Below are 17,905 nucleotides of genomic sequence, written 5' to 3' on the forward strand. Positions count from 1 at the left end.
GAATCATTTAACAGTTTTAATGGTAACTGTGATGAGAAAAATTTCAGTAAGCTACATTAAAACTGTTAAATGATTTATTTAACTGAGGGGTCAAAACAGTGACCCCTTAGTCATCAAGCACATCCTTCAAGCATTGCATTGGCAATGCTACACATCCTTCAAGATTCTGTTCATAACCTCCTTCCTCTATAAAATCTTCTTTGACCTCTGCTTTTTCCATTTTCTGAATTTGCATTCCACGCACAGGAACTATGTCTGTTATTTCTGCTCTTCCAATAATAACAACAAAAAGCCCACGGATGCTGCTAAATATCTTAAAATGTACAAACAAATACTTATGATAGTTTTATATCTCCTCCAGCAGTCTGCATAGGGCAGGACTATAATAGAGTCCTTGTGGTGACTGATGGACTAACCACTATTCTGAGGCCAATAATACAGATGGTCTCATCTATTTCATCCTGTATCTTCTACCTACATATCATATTGTACAATGATGATTGGTATTGAGAATTATATCCCTCAGGCATGCCAGGTCTAAATCATAAAAAAATAGATTGATAAAATTCATTTTCTTGCTAGTTGAGAAAAACTACTCATATATTTTAGGAAGATTTCCAACTGGAAGAATTGAAGCCAGAATGTATTTCTCATCATCCTAATTTAATGCAATTAACTGCAACCCTCAAGTCCCAAGTATTCAAAGCATCAGAAGAATTGCTTTATTAACCAAAGATTCAAAGGGTTAGCCTATAAATATACCCGAAGGTACCTACTTTCTGGTATTTATTTCCCACTGTGTGGCAAGTCTTAGCATAAACGTGGTATAAAACAAGCTTATTTTTTAGTTGATTATACGTTACTGGCTTCAAATTGCCCAGAGGAAAGTCTGCATTCGTGGGCTTGTTTATATTTTTTTCATTGCTCATTTACATCCAGTGTAACTGAAATTGAAGTTCAGTTCTGTAAACTATCCCACAGTATGTACTCAGATAACTGCCCACATGCAAAACATTAGGTACACACAGGGCTAAAAAATTTAGTCAAGAGGCTGGGCACAGTGGCTCATGCCTGAATTCCAGCACTTTGGGAGGCTGAGGCACATGGATTACTTGAGGTCAGGAGTTCAAGACCAGCCTAGTTAACATGGTGAAAACCCATCTCTACTAAAAATACAAAAATTAGCCAGGTGTGGTGGCACGCGCCTGTAATTCCAGCTACTCGGGAGGCTGAGGTGGGAGAATCGCTTGAACTCAGGAGGTGGAGGTTGCCGTGAGCCCAGATGGTGCCACTGCACTCCAGCCTGGGTGACAGAGTGAGTCTCTGTCTCAAAAAAAAAAAAAAAAATTTAGTCAAGGACACACAACTGTTTGTAAGAATAACTGTTTTAAAGAATCTCATTGATTTAACAATTAATGTTATAATATTTTATTTATTATTATTAGTTATTATTTATTTTTGTTAAGCATTTAATAAGAAAAGCCAACAAGAAGGCCTATCACATCAAAACAATGAATATAAACCACATCATACAAGTAAGAATCAGAAATATAGAGAATGGGAATAAATTAAACAAGGAACTCATTAACATACCTCCAAACAGAAAACTAGAACCTAAAATAATGTAAACCTTAGTGAAACAACAGCTGCTCTTATGAAAATCCATATATTCTAATAGTATAGTATTATTGCCTTTCCCACCTTGGAAAAATTACATTATAGTTATGTGGTCCATATTAAGGTTTCTTTGGGCTTTTATTAATAAAAAAGTATTTCAAAAGGATAAGCTTTTGAAACTGGACATTTAGCTATCCACTAAGTCAAGTTGATTGAGAAAAACTTCCATTTTTTTCCTCCGGCTCTTTTAGAATGTTCCAAAAGAATGATTCAGAGAAACCATAAATAAAAGAAATATGATCAAATTCGTAAAATGTAAAGCACCTCCCCATGTTATCTATATATCTAAACCATGATGCAGTAATGTCAGTCACCTGTCCCATGCATTTCTATTTTGATCACCTGAATTAGGCCTGAATAATGAGTAGAACTAAAAGGCCCACACACTATGGAAAGCTTAGCAAGTTCTAAGCAGGGAGGGAAAGGTCCTTGCTTTGGCTGATTTTACCAGGTTCCTCTTTTCTACTTTCCAAAAAGAATCCAATAGGTCATAGTCTGTTTTTCTGTCTGTTAATGATAGTGTGCTTAAAGTTCTACTAGTACTTTCTGGAACTCTTTAACCTCACAGTCATCCTGAGAGAACTCTGCCCCTGAAGGGGAAAATAATTTTCTTCACCCAGGGCCTTTTCCTTGTATTAATATTAATATCCCATGAGAATATTAGCTCTGGAGGAAAGAATTCGGTGGCAAAATTCCATATTTACTCATGAAATCCACCCCCAACTTCCACTCACACATTTTAATAGGACACTCAAAAGAAAAGCTCCCCATTCCTCCCTCTCTTCCTGGACACTTCTCTTCAGCTTCATCTGACACCCACGGTGTTCCCCCTTTTTTTCTGCTTGAATCAAAAAACAATTTTTACTAGCAGAGCCTTCTTTCAGTAGTGTACCCTGTATTTGATAGGGCAGAAAAGTATTTAATTTTTTTTTTTAAAAATCGCTTGGCATTGGCTGGAGTGTAGAAACAGAAAATGGAGTCAGTTACTGCTTAAGCCCCCAGCATCTAACCCCACCTGGCTGCTCTTTGTTCCCTCTCTTGGGTCACAGAGAAGATAGGCGTAGCAAAACCTGAGGCACCATCAAGGCTCCATGAGATTTAAGCAGTGTAGTGTGGTTGACAGCTGCCTTCCATCCTTCGTTTCCTGGAAATACTATTTAAAACACCCTCTATGAGGGAGAGAAAAGACTCATTGGTGTCATTGATTCTTTAAAATAATTTTTAAATGACACTTTGCATATGTAGCTGAGTGACAAAACATATGGATTCTAAAGCAACACATACTGTTGCATTCCAATTTGGGCTCCATGCTTACCAAAATGTGATCTTGGGTAAGTTACTCAATCTCTCTGTCCCTCAATTTCCTCATATAAGATACATTCTTGAATGAAAATGATAATAATATTAACCGCATAGGGTTGTTGTGAGGATTGAGTTAAAATATTTAAAGCTCTTCTGAATACTGTTTGCATATAGAACATGATACTTGTTAGGTATAGAGTAAACAATATCCCCTTTTTTGATACATAGGTAGATTTGAAGACATGCTTATAACAACATATCTATTTCTATGTATCTGACCTGGCATTCAGTAAATATTTGATGAATTAATGCAATCTAACAGGATAAATATGCAATGCCAGAGTCCAGTTAGCTTTGCCACTCATTGTTCTACAGCTTCTGTGATTTGTTGCTGATTAATAAATAGAGACAGAACCTCAGAGTTTATGGATGAAGTGCATAAGGCCTAGATGGTAAGAAACATTTATGATGAGCCTCTGTGTGCCAGGTTCTAAGGTTGACACTTTTCATGAGCCATTACATATAAGTCTCCTAACAGCTCTTTTAAGGCAGATACAATTAGTTCCTTTATAGAAATAAGAAAAATGAAGCTCAGAAATGTTAAGTAAATTACCCCAAATCACACAGTTAGTAAGTTGTGCAAGAGGAAGGATTCTAATCCTACACTATTTTTAAGCAAAGTATAACATGTAAAAAGGAGGTGGAGGGTGGATTATGCAAGTAAAATGATTTTACAGACAGGTCATTATTGAATAAAACATTGAAAAACAAGGTATATTTTCGTACTGCTGATAAAGACACACCTGTAACTGGGAACAAAAAGAGGTTTAATTGGACTCACAGCTCCACGTGGCTGGGGAGGCCTCAGAATCATGGCGGGAGGTGAAAGGCACTTTTTACATGGTAGCAGCAAGAGAAAAATGAGGAAGAAGCAAAAGCAGAAGCCCCTGATAAACCCATTCAGATCTCATGAGACTTATTCACCATCACGAGAATATCACAGGAAAGACTGGCTCCCATGATTGAATTACCTCCCCCTGGGTCCCTCCCACAACACGTGGGAATTCTGGGAGGTACAATACAAGTTGAGATTTTGATGCAGACACAGTCAAACCACATCATTCTGCCCCTGGCCCCTCCAAACCTAATGTCCTCACATTTCAAAACCAATCATGCCTTCCCAACAGTCCCCAAAAGTCTTAACTCAGTTCAGCCTTAACCCAAAAGTCCACAGTCCCAAGTCTCATGACACATGGCAAGTCCCTTACAACAATGAGCCTGTAAAATTAAAAACAAGCTAGTTACGTCCTAGATACAATGAGGGTTCAGGTATTGGGTAAATACAGCCATTCCAAATGGGAGAAACTGGCCAAAACAAAGGGGTTACAGGGTCCATGCAAGTCATAAATCCAGTGTGGCAGTCAAATGTTAAAGCTTCAAAATGATCTCCTTTGACTCCAGGTCTCATATCCAGGTCATGCCAACGTAAGAGGTGGGCTGTCACGGTCTTGGGCAGCTCTGCTCTTGTGGCTTTGCAGGGTACAGCCTCCCTCCCAGCTGCTTTCATGGACTGGTGTTGAGTGTCTGTGGCTTTTCCAGGCACACGGTGCAAGCTGTTGATGAATCTATTATTCTGGGTTCTGGAGGATGGTGGTCCTCTTCTCAGAGCTCCACTGGACAGTGCCCCAGTAAGGACTCTATGTGGGGGTTCTGACCCCACAGTTCCCTTCTGCACTGCCCTAGCAGTGGTTCTCCATGAGAACCTTGCCCCCACAGCAAACTTTTGCCTGGGCATCCAGGCATTTCCATCCATCTTCTGAAATCTAGGCAGAGGTTCTCAAACCTCAATTCCTGACTTCTATGCACCCGCAGGCTCAACACCACGTGGAAGCAGCCAAGGCTTGGGGCTTCCACCCTCTGAAGCAACAGCCCGACCTGTACACTGGTCCCTTTCAGCCATGGCTGGAGTGGCTGAGACCCAGGGCATCAAGTCCCTAGGCTACACACAACAAGGGGACCCTGGGCCTGGCCCAGGAAACCATATTTTCCTCCTGGGCCTTCACGCCTGTGATGGGAGGGGCTGCTGAGAAGATCTCTGACATGGCCAGGAGACATTTTCCCCATAAAATAAGTTTTTCTTTTTTATTGCATAGTAAGGCTGCAAATTTTCCAAACTTTATGCTCTGCTTCCCTTATAAAACTGCATGACTTCAACAGTACCTAAGTCACCTCTTTAATGCTTTGCTGCTTAGTAATTTCTTCTGCCAGATATCCTAAATCAGCTTTCTCAAGTTCAAATTTCCACAAATCTCTAGGACAGGGGCAAAATGCCGCCTGTATCTTTGCTGAAACAACAAGCGTCACCTTTACTCTAGCTCCCAACAAGTTCCTCATCTCCACCTGAGACCACCTCAGCCTGGACCTTTATTGTTCAAATTGCTGTCATCATTTTGGGTAAAGCCATTCAACAAGTCTCTAGGAAGTTCCAAACTTTCCCACATTTTCCTGTTTCCTTCTGAGCCCTCCAAACTGTTCCAACCTCTGCCTGTTACCCAGTTCCAAAGTCACTTCCACATTTTCAGGTATGCTTTCAGCAACGCCTCACTCTACTGGTGACAATTTACTGTATTAGTCCATTTTCATGCTGCTGCTAAAGACATACCCGAGACTGAGAAGAAAAAGAGCTTTAATTGGACTTACAGTTCTACATGGCTGGGGAGGCCTCGGAATCATGGCAGGAGGCAAAAGGCACTTATTACATGGCAGTGGCAAGAGAAAAATGAGAAAGAAGCAAAAGCAGAAACCCCTGATAAACCCATTAGATCTTGTAAGACTTATTCACTATCAGGAGAACAGCATGGGAAAGACCGGCCCCCATGACTGAATTACCTGCCCCTGGATCCCACCTACAACATGTGGGAGTTCTCAGAGATATAATTCAAGTTGAGATTTGGGTGGGGACACACCCAAACCATATCACAAGGCTTATAATTCAAAGATGGTTTGGTCTCTCTTAGCATTAGCTTTGCGAGATTCAGACTATATATTGTCCGCTTTAATCCAGTGCTGAATGTTATTTTATACTTCAACAGTATATTCATAAACTATAGAAATGGAAAGTGACTCAGTTATTCAACTTCCTCAGTTAACAGCAAAGAGCCATGAGAGGTAAAATGGCAGGCTCAGTGTCACATCGCAATTAGTGACAGACACAGACAGGATTTCTCTGGACCTAACACTAATCTCCTTACAGTAGTCAGGACAGCCAACCAGAGATTGTCGTTTTAAATCCACCCATTTAGATGTATGTAGATGCTAGTTCACCTTAAATAGCCGAATTCCTACTTTAGTATCTAAACCTAAAAAGGCTATTAGAGTAATTCTTAATATTATCTGGGGTGACAAAATAAATATGAATATTCTCTAGTAATAAAAGTAGGTAGACTTAATACTTAGGAGCTTTTATTTTTAAAACCTGACCAAAATTCTGGTATAGCTGTTATCTTGTCAAGGGACAAAGAGAGATAAATGTAGTTTGGGTGATGGAATACTTTTTTTAAAGAAAAAGTGCCACTCGTTTTTTTTACGAAGAGAGGAGTTAAAAGAATCCTGTTTTTTCCAGATTGCATTCATTCACTAAATATTTATATTTACCCAAACAACTATAATAGCAGAAATGCTACATTCTTTGCACATTTTTCCGAGTATCTATTACAGAGCTGGGCTTTTAGAAGTCACCGATTGGGGGTGTCTTTTCCTATGTTTAGTATGTTGGATAACTTCAAAACAAAAGTCATTGATGTTATGTCAGCTACTACTGATTTACTGCTATAGAGACAAAGAAGCATATGGTTCTTGACTATTCCAATGCTTGTGTTGTCCAGAAACATGCAGTGTAGTATGCACTTTCTTATAATGTCATCAGTAACATGAAGTACAATGGCAGTTTCTTTCATTGTGCATGCACCAGAAGCTTAGAATGAATAGCACTCTTACCAGGCTGACAAGCATCAAGTTGCATTATGGTATCTATACTAAAAAACTTGTACTATCTAACTATAGCATAGGGCCTAGGAAGCTTTGTTAATATGAGTGACAAGACACATGAAAAGCACATTATCCACTGCTTCAACAACAGTTCATCACCCGACATATCAGCTGAAAAAGCCGAACCTTGGGAAGCTCAAACTTTATGACCTAAATTTCAAAATGTGCCAAACATTTTAGTAGAAAGGGTTGTGAATTGCAATGGCAATGTGGAGAGAGAGGAAATAGTAAAGGTAAAGAAACAAAGAGGGACAGAAGTACACAATTCTAAGTGATTTTTATAGCAGACACTTAGCCCAAGTAAGCAAATAAATTGCTAAATGACAAGAAATTGGCATGTGAGCTAAGCAAGTTTCTCAAGCCAAATATCTTAAAATAAAGGATCACTGGTGGGATGAAGAGGCAACCAAACCACAACCAGCTTGTACATTAGCCAAATATTGGCAGGTCAAGAAGGCTCAGCAAAGATTAACCTGCCACATCCTATAGGGGGTGAAGCTCAACTTACTGAGGATGATATTGAAAAATCAAAGATCAGGGAACAATTGATGTTATTTATCATTATGAGTCTCTCCACTTTCCCTAAAAACGCACACTGCAAAGCCAACTTAGAATTTAAGGGAGCAATATTACAATTTCAAGGATTTTGTTCCACATTAACCATCCAGTGGCTAGTCCTGTGGAAGCATGTGATGATGAAAGATATATATATATATATATATATATATACACACACACACACACAAAAATCCACAAGTATAATGGCCGACACACACTCAGGCCTTCAGCTGTAGACTTGCACAAACACAAAAGAGAAATAATGCATGCAATGACAGTACAGATACTCTACTAATATCTTTTAAGGCAAAATCAGCATATTTCATGCTCAGTAAATTAGTTATTAATAGTGGTGACATAGGGATGTTATCTGATTGGTGTGGTTTTCATGCCATTCATGGCACTGAAGGCATGATTTAAACTATCAGGCGGAAGTTCCAAGAACAACAGTGTGATGTGAATTTAAATGAATACAATCAAGCTAGTGGTTCTGTGAAGTGCTGAAAGACTGCAAATTTGGCTACCAAAACCAGTTAATAAACACACTTTGCTCACTGTGGTCAGGAAAGATGGTTGAGAGTATAGATGGAGTTAGTTCAGTTAGTAAATGTATTTTGAACACTTACTGTATGTCAGCCACAGTACTAGGCAAAACACAATGCCTTTCTTCAAAGAGGTTACTGTCTAGTGAAACATTTTATAATTTAGAAATACAGTAACATGTTTGTAGCAGCTATATGTAATTTAACAAATAAGCTGCTTTCTAGGTACCATTAGTTATGTCTGGCAATTTTCTATGCAACTTTTAAAGCTTCTGATTCTGGATAAAATATTGATTGAAGGAGTTAAGATGTTCAACAGGTGATGGTATCAAAACGGTCAAACCCCTCATCTTCGTTCTTTTTTCTTTTTCTTTTTTCTCTGAGACAGGGTCTCATTCTGTTGCCTCGGCTAGAGTACAGTGGCACAATCACAGCTCACTGCAGCCTTGATCTCCAGGGCTCAAGCGACCCTCTCACCTCAGCTTCTCAAGCAGATGGGACTACAGGTGTGTGCCACCATGCCCAACTAATTTTTGTATTTTTTGTAGAGATGGGGTTTTTACCAAGTTGCCTAGGCTGGTCTCAAACTCCTGAGCTCAAGCAATCTGCCTGCCTTGGCCTCCCAAAATGCTGGAATTATAGGCATGAGCCACTGCACCCAGCCAATCTCTGTTCTCATTTATATAATTTTTTCTATATGCTAGACCTCTGGCTACTAATTGTAAAATGTACAGCAAATACCAAAGTGGTGATGATTTACCTTGATCAGACCTTACCAAGACCTGCTTGGGTTATCAATGTTACCACATGCATCCTCACACAAATTATAGGTAACTTGGGAATTAGCTCCCATGATGCTATCAGCAGACTGTAATTATTCTGTTGGTAAAAGGCAGTTTTGCTTTGTTAAATTGATCAAACATTTATGTAAAGTCATGGTATTAATATCAGTATCAGAAGGAACATGGATCTCACTCTGTTGATTGCCACTTTGATGGCATCAGTTATCACCTTAGGAAAGCGGGTAATTTCATACATATTTGAAAAGACGAAAGAAGATACCTCTCACATCCATGCTTTCAACATGAGGGTTGCAGCCCACAGGAAGATTTTAACTTATTCTCCTTTAGATTCTTTCTTTGTTTCCAGTTCACTTGTAATGACTCTCTAAGAAGAGCAATAAAGGTATTGAACATTTAGCCTGAACATCTGTTGGAATGAATATTGCACGGGAAAGTTTTTCTTTATCTGTTCTGTGGTATCAGTGTCTACAACTGCACATTCCTCTAAGAAATACAGTCCCAAAAGAGAAAGGGTAGAGAAATCTGACCTGAATTGTGGTCATTAGTGTGAGAAATAACACATTGTCTGCAGCTGAAAAGCAGTGGAATCAAGGTAGCCCCAGGCAGAAGTCGGCAGCCATTGTGGACAGCTGTCCCTCAGTGGCTCCAGAACTGCGTTGTTCTCACGTGAGATCTGTCTATGAGAAGTTCAGTCTATATCCAGTAATGGTTCTGAGAATCTGAATCTCATCTTCAGTTAATACCCAACAAATGATACATTTTCACATATATATACACAAGATCCTTGCTTGTGGAAAGTAAAGGCTGCCCAAAAACAAAACGAGAAGAATCATTATTGGGTAGTATGGCTTTGCCTTTAGTATTTATCTCAAAATGGGTCAAGGATAACACGAAGGTCTTGGCTCTCTTACTTGATATTATCTCAATATATACAACTTTTAGATCCCTCTTCCTTTCCAAAAGTCCAATTTCATTCCTTTTTCTGAGAAGAGCAATAAACAGTGAAACATGAATGAGTAATGAAAGTTTAGCATAATTAAGTTTAGTTGTACCAACTTCAAATTGTGTATAACTATTATAATTGCTGTTAGGAATTATGAATTATGCATACTGAAACCTGTAGGTCTAGTTAACCAACTTTATCAGCATACCAAGTAAATAAATTATACAGAAATTCTTAAAAATCACAAAGTTAAGACTGGTAACATATACTAGAGACTTTTTTAGCCAATTAAATAAGATTTGGCACATGATAGGTCCACAAGAATTTAGTGATGAATGAATAAATGGACAGATGATTGAATTAAGGGAAATAATGCTTTCTTGAGTGGAAGGCCACTAGTGCTGAGGAAACTTAGGAATTGAAGTATATAATTGTCGGCATATGTGCCTGTTCAATGATGGGAAGTTTTTCCAAAGTAGATAACAGCAGGTGTAATAAAATGCATGTGTATATTCATGTAGGCTGTTTTTAAAAGACATTATCTACACTACCACTTGGTACAAATTCCAAACCATAAAATCACTGAAGACATTGTAAACACAGTTTGAGGAGCTATGCTGTTTGCTCCATTCACTTGGTTTTGTTATTTATGCAAGACCTGTACATTCTAGTACTTTAACTGTTGCAATTGGCTGGAAGGGTGGTGAGTCCTTAGCAAAGCTTCTATTCTTGAAAATATTTACACATTTTAGAATCGGAAAATTCTGGGTAGGTTTTCCTTTAGTCCATTCCTAAACAATAAGGGGAGGGGCATCAACTTGAATACAAACAAATATTTCATATTATCAATTATATTTAAGGGGGGTACACACTGTAAGATAAAAGGCCAAGACAAATCATATATGGCTATCAGCTCTCAGTCTTTCAGGGACAACAAGATGGAAAGGTAGAAAAGAATCCCTGATCTTGATGTCGACATTGAAGTAAAGCTGGATGAGATTTAAATATCAAGGAATCATCAAATTAAAATCTTCCTTCACATGACAATGTCAAAGTCTGGAAATGTTACCCTGAAACACAGTGGTTGACTGTGAGCCACTGGTATAGAGAAGAAAAAATGAAATTGCATGTGAAATGTTAATGTGGAATCATTGCCCCAAATCAGGTTGCTCTGAAGTTCCTGGGAGTGAGAGAAAACAGAATTACAACTTGACTCTAAAGACATTTGCAACCTTTACAATCAAGTACTACTTCTGTCCTTCAAACCAAACAGAAGAACTATACTATAGGCCTTGATTTAATTGGATGTCTTGATGATGATTCTGATGAATGGGTAGAGTCCTGGCAGAGTCTTTTAGAAGGAGGAGGTGGGAAGTAACCTCTAGTAGTTAATCAAGCATTTTGGGAAATGACTTTAAGACCTTCACTTGGGTGAGCCTCAGGACTGAGTCACAGCTCAGACACCTGGGAGAACACATGATACTGGAAACCATATTAAAAAGAAAATACTCTTGTACTTCACCTGGAAAATAGCCACTTTCATATTTTTGTTTTGGGATAGGCACTAAAACTCAGAGAAGACTATAATAAAATGAATGTCAAGGCACGGTTCTTGAACTTGACCATTGATCAGAATCACCTGGAGGATTTGTTACAGCATAGATCGTTGGCACCATCCCCAAAGCTTCTGAATCAATAGGTCTGGGGATAGCTAGAGAATATGTAATTCTAACAAGGACCCAGGTGATACTGCTGCTGCAGGTTTTGAGACCACCCTTTGTGAACCATTGTTTTCAGGAATCGTTGAACAAAAGGATATGTATCTTCCTCACAAAACTATGATTTACCCTCAGTGGAATCCAATCCGTGAGTTTACACGCAGTTAAAATTAAGAAATGAGCAATGACCACCACTGTTAATTTGGAACAGTCAAACTAACCTCACAAAAGACTTCTCCAATGGAAAAAAAAAATGGGAAACTCTTTCCATGGTACACACTGGCTTTATTGGCTGTGGTCTTGGTCAAAGCACAGAATGAACCTTGGCCAGCAGCATGAGGTCTCTCAAGCTGCAGCTGTTGGGCGGAGGCTGCTCTGCCAGTGACTCTGGGCAGGAAGTGCCTCCTTAGAACTGTTGCATCTATTTTACTAAGGCCGGAGCCGGCGGGGGGCGGGGGGGGAGAAAGAAAGAAAGAAATCTGTAGGTTTCTCCAAACCTCTTTTAAGGCCCACCTTCCTAAAGCCACCATGTTAGATGGCTTTGCTACCCATCACTGTTTTATTTCTGGTAACTAACAGCTTGGGGTTCATTATGATGGGAAGTTTCAAATATGCTAAGTCATAAATCAAGCCTGTATCTTCACTCACAGTGGAATTAATGACAGCATAAATAAAATGAAAATCCAAAATGACAGACAAGCACAGGGCACCCTGAATGAAAAACATCAGAAAACTGATCACTTTGCACCCAGATCCAAACTGATAGCCAGCAGTCTATAAAGAACATGAAGGATTAGTGCAATGTTCATCAGAAATGTGACTTTATAGAGCACATCAAGTTCAACAGGACTTCTCACAATGCTTCTTTCCAGGACCCTGCATCACATAAAGGATGAGGTGCTACCACAGTTTTTTCCTTCCAGTAAACAGTTTAAAATGTGTGTTATTAAAGGCAACCCAGCTTCCTCTGTGTTCATATCATTTTACAGAACTCCTGCCATCCTTCATTCCCTTATCCAGCTAAGTGCTGAGCAACAATGGACAAACAAAATCTAAACTAGCATAACCACTACCCTAGGGATAACACTGAATAAGAGTTATGCAGTATGATCTGATAATAGCTGGCTTCAAGAGCTAAGAAGAAAAGGGAGGAAAAAAGCTTGTAAAGGGGATATATTTGAAATCGAAATTTTAAATCAAATGTGCAATTGGACACACATTTTGGGAATTGCTCTTTTGGCTATTAGGTGATGAAGGTGATATGAATAGGTTCTCTGATATATGAAGTACCTATAAACACTGTATTAAAAATAGCTGTGTATTATCATACAAGGATGAAGAATAATGATCTTATTTTACCAAGAGAAATCTTTCACACCTGGTTAATAGATCAGCTCACATCTTAAAAAAAATAACAAAAGTGTTTCATGAATAATCTCACTAACTCCTTATGCTTGCGATTATCCTGTTATCTTAAAATACATGCACAGGGCAAGTGAGTATGACTCTAGCCCACAGGCAGGCCCTAAAAAAGGACAGAAAGTTGCTTCTAAAGATCATTGAGGAGAGGACTGGATACCAGAGAAGGATATCAAAGAGAGACAGACTGGGAGAGATAAAATATTTCCAATAGAAATACAGTATCTCAAGGACAAAGAGATGCACTGTTTCGAAGTACAAATTTTTGCATTATTGGCAAAGTGTCTTGCACTTTTGAAAGTCATTTGAATGCTTGGTGGCTTCAAATGACTCACAAGTACACCTGACTCTCAATTTAAAAATTTGTAAGAAAAAAAAACAAAAGGAAACTGTATAATGTAATGGAAAACCTAATACTATCAAAATTAAACTTGGCATTTTTTTAAGCAAGCATGATTTTAAGAAAATATTAAATCATTATGTAAAGAAGATTGTGAGCTAGTGATTAAGGAACATATAACATTATCCTACTTTCCCTCAGAATGTTTTTTTACTTTTAAATTGTAACATCTGAACTGTTGGTAGTTCAGTATCCACTAGTTTTGTTAAAAAAAAAAAAAAATATATATATATATATAGCCTCAAGCCAGTATTCTGATCTTTATTTCCAATGAAGTATACAGCTAAGATGACACAGAGTTCCAATATGTAAGGATAAATTGTAACTTTAATTTTATTTAAATAATACCAGTCAAACTGCTTCACTAAAAGTAATTGAAAATGAGAGAGCGACAAGTTGTGAGGTCATATGGGGCAGCAGAAGATAGACTGCGTAGGACAACCTAGCATCTGTCTGTTTGAGAAAAAGAGAGCATTCGTCCAGAGAATGGCAATTGGCAGCTGTGTAACTTCAGTTTCCTGAAACATAGCAAGTTATCATTGTAAGTACAGGTGATAAATATTGCAAGGCTCTGTTTGGACTATAGTAGCATTTCCCACCTCCCAACATTCTCATTTATATGCTCAGAGACATTAGGTTCTACATTATAAAAAATGGAGGCCATCAGATGATCTATTGTTTCAAATATCTTCCTGAAAGGGAGCTAACATGTAGCTAACATGCAGTTTAGAAATCCAGTATATTCCTGTAGAGAGCAACTTCACATCCACAATTATCACAGGGCTTTGCACCCACGTCAGAATCCAGCTATGTTAGAGAAGAAAAGATGCCAACCACAGAAGTATCCCTAGGGTTTTAGTCATAAGAATGGCCAAAGACATATGCAATATAAATCATTTCCTAATTTGCTACTTCTGGAAAGAAATGCAGGGGCTACAAACCCTAGAGTTGGCCCTTATAGTGTGGGTGGAACAGTTACTAGACTTCAGAGGTCCACAATAGGGGCTATCCTGGTAGAACAATAAGGGTGACTTGTGCTGGGCTTGAATTTAGGTAGGATATGGCCATAGGCATAGATACAGCAGGAGAAGCCAATAGGGGCAGATGAGGGCCAGATGAGGTTAGAACTACAAGGTGCGGCTGGTTTCGCCAAAGAGCAGATTGGTTTACTTTGTTACTAATCAAAAGCTAGGATGAATTTTCTGAAATTTATTTGGGGGCTTGGAATCTAAAGCTCTGCTTTTCCATGTAAGCATTTCTTCCAGCCTTAAATTAGATGTGTCGTGTTTTGTAAGGAAATGAAACTAAATGGAATCTTTCGTGGTTTAAATTTCTTTTGTCAAATAGGGATAAGTTGATATGTTTCTATTGCTAAACATTTGAGAACTTAAATGTTGAAAGATGGAACTATTTTCATATCATACTTTGGTGCATGAAATGCCTTTATATACAAACTTTCCCAAATTTCCTTTCCAGCTAAGGTTCATAATTTAGTTTTGATCCAAGAAAACCAGATGCTTTCGTGAGAACAGCTTCCTCATTTGAAGGCCATGAAAAATCACAAATTTTCTGTTTTGTTTTAAATTGAGAGAAAACACTGGAACAGTCTGTCTGGGGAGGGGGTGTAAGACTCTTGGAAAATTACTCAAAGATCATTCACATTCTTGGCTACCATAGGATGTGTAGTTGCATTTATAATAAGAACAAATCCTGAGTAAAACAATTTGAGGTATTTTATTCCTTCCTAAAAAAAAAAAGAGTTTGCTAAGTAAATGTGCCATCTCCTTATATGTTAGATTTTGGTCCTATTTTAAACACGATGTGTTATCTAACTACAAAATGCAATACAGATTAGAGAAAATGTAACAACTACTAAATGGCTCTAAATGTACTTTGCATATCACTGAACCGAGACTCAAAATGAAAAATGCACTTATCATACTTGAAAGGAGAAAAATGAAGAAAAGAAGGTTCATTTTCTTAAGTAGGTAGGCATTTTTTATACATGTAAACTTTAAATGCTGTGTGCGTACTACTTTATTAAGTTATAGATTTTAGCTCTTTATTAGTAAAAATAGGTAGGTAAACTATAACAATAAGAAAAGTTAGTGGTTCTGAGAAACTGGGTGCATAAAACATTATATAACCAACTGGTTTTCAGCCTTCCAGTCAGACACTAGTCAAAGAAATAATATGACCTTAGCCAATGGGAAAAACATCAAGCCAGATTTCTCCCAGCTGTGTTTCTCCCCCTGTAGGCTTCAGCAACTTCAATGGAAGTTTAGTGTGTTTAGGGAGAAAGATGGCCAGAAGAATCAAATTATTAAACCAAAAAGGTCAACCTTCAAATTAAGTATTGGACCAGGCTTACTGCAGAATAAGGTTTATCCTTCCCAGTGTCCCTGTGCTACAAGCAATATGGTGGACCAGCTACCATTCAAACAGGGCCGATATCACATGTAATGGAGGCTATCCTGCCAAAAGGGTGAGTAAAGGAAAGAAGTTGTTGGCTTTAAGATGCACAAATCAAGCTATTAATGTTTCCTTAGCATTCTTTTTGATTTCCAACTCAAGGGTAGGGTAACTGCAAGAGATAGGAAAAATCCTCAGAGGAGACAGGTCCCTGGATTCAATTCTATATAAACAGGAGGCCAAGGAATTTTGACAAAATTATTGTTCACAAAAAGTTGACTTTGCCTTTGGAGTTCTTGTGTGTTCCATATTTAAGTCAGACAGTTTCATTCATCCAACAGTAGCACAGGGCATTCAATAACATGATATAATGGCCTTTTTTTTTTAGATTGAAAAAGTTATTTCATAAGATCCCTCTCCATTCTGTTATAAAATCACTGGCTACTATGTTTTCAAGGATTTCTCAAGTAAATAATTTGAGTTACTTTACATTTTCAGGTCTAATTGGTTTGGTGCAATTTTTTTTAAGTGAACATAGATGCACTAATAATGGTTTAAATCAGTTCTTATTGAAGAGAATGGACTGTATGAAGGCCCTACTAATACATAAAAGTTATTTAACTAACATTTATCCATAGGATTTAAATAAAACCTGTTGATTTTCCCTCGTATTTTCTTCTCTGCTAGTTATTTAGGACCAGGGAGATAAAATATTTTGATGTTGGTCAAACCATCAATGGAAATAAATTCTCAATACTTTAAATATTACCACACAGTGATATAGTTTATATAGATCACCAGGACTGTGAGTCACACTACATGGGATACTCCTAATAAATCCTCATCATGCTCATTAGTACATTGCATTGCTCTGAGAATTCCTGAAGTTAGATAAAAGAAAACCAAATCTGTTTAATGTTGTCTAACCCCAAATTTCTCCAGCTAGCCTGAACAAATCACTCCTGTTTTCATGTAATTCCTAATGCCAAACAAACTTTGCGATGTGCATACCTGTTTTTGTATCTCATTTTTTTCTCCTAGCACAATGACTGGCATATAGTAAGAACTCAAAAGATTTTTAAAATGCATAAATGTTAAAATGTATAGCTATACTCTCAGGTTACATAGCTTGTGTTACGCAATTTTTGGATATGAGATATCTTCATGTTCTATGGGAAGAGTTGCATTCAATTTCATGGAAAGAGGCTGCCATTTTTTTCTTCAGTACCATCAAATATGGTAAGTTAGGACAATGTATCTTGAGCAGAAGCATCTTCATGAAATGTGAGAACTCTAACGAGCAAGTGTACTTTAACAAACACAAAATGTAATGCATATTACAAAGGTATTGCTTTATTGTCCTTGTCTGTGCAGAATCCATGACCCAGTAGGATTCAGTTCCTGAAAGTTTACTATTACTTAGCATTTACTATAAATCTTTCTCCACTAGGAGATCAGCATGTAAAGGGAATATGTTCTTAAACACTTTGATGAAAAAAGTTGGGATGGTAGAAGCAGATAGTACCAAATTATACAAGATTATATATATATCTCGTGGACAAAGGAGTTTGGTGCTATGATTTTAGTCACAGTAAACCAAAGATGGTCCAGGATATGACTGAAGTGATCACAGTAGCATATTTGGCCACAAAAAGACAAATAAATAAATTGTGCTATGAATTCTTTATAGTGCTCAACAGTTCAGATATCATTTATGAATTCTTTATTGCTATTAAAAATGGATGATTGGAAATAATTTTCAGCTACTGTATGTAGTTGTGGACTGCTGAGATGATGGATATAAAAGTCCTGAGCATTTATAAAGTGGCCTGTCTAATGTTATATATGCACATCTCCATGACATGTTATAACACATGATAATTTATTAGGGAGAAAGCATTTTTCAAAAAATCAGTTGTATATAAATGCTGCCTGAATCTAAAGTGCTGGCAACTTTTGCCTCAAGGGTAACTCATTTTCTTCTTTTAGCCAGTAATTTTTGAAAGGCCTCAATTAGAAATCCAAATTTGGGTTGGGAAAATGTGACTGACCACACTTGAAAAAGGAAAATACAAAGTGAAAAA

At 37.7% G+C, this 17,905-nt stretch overlaps 1 protein-coding gene across 2 annotated transcripts in view; it reads right to left on the minus strand.

The window, feature by feature from the left end:
- Positions 1–1,400: 1,400 nt before the first annotated feature.
- The window catches only part of CEP128 (centrosomal protein 128), a 483,382-nt gene continuing 466,877 nt past the window's right edge, over positions 1,401–17,905 (minus strand). Inside the window, exon 27 of one of the 2 annotated variants that reach the window (XM_017873844.1) lies at positions 1,401–2,846. The gene's annotated coding sequence lies outside the window, so the exon portion shown is untranslated. Of the gene's footprint in view, positions 2,847–13,710; positions 13,928–17,905 lie in introns of those variants that run through there. The other variant, XM_017873838.1, reaches the window with a different exon arrangement.

This window comes from Rhinopithecus bieti, unplaced genomic scaffold (genome assembly GCF_001698545.2).
Source record: "Rhinopithecus bieti isolate Rb0 unplaced genomic scaffold, ASM169854v2 scaffold_6782, whole genome shotgun sequence".
In the NCBI taxonomy this organism is placed as follows: domain Eukaryota; kingdom Metazoa; phylum Chordata; class Mammalia; order Primates; family Cercopithecidae; genus Rhinopithecus; species Rhinopithecus bieti.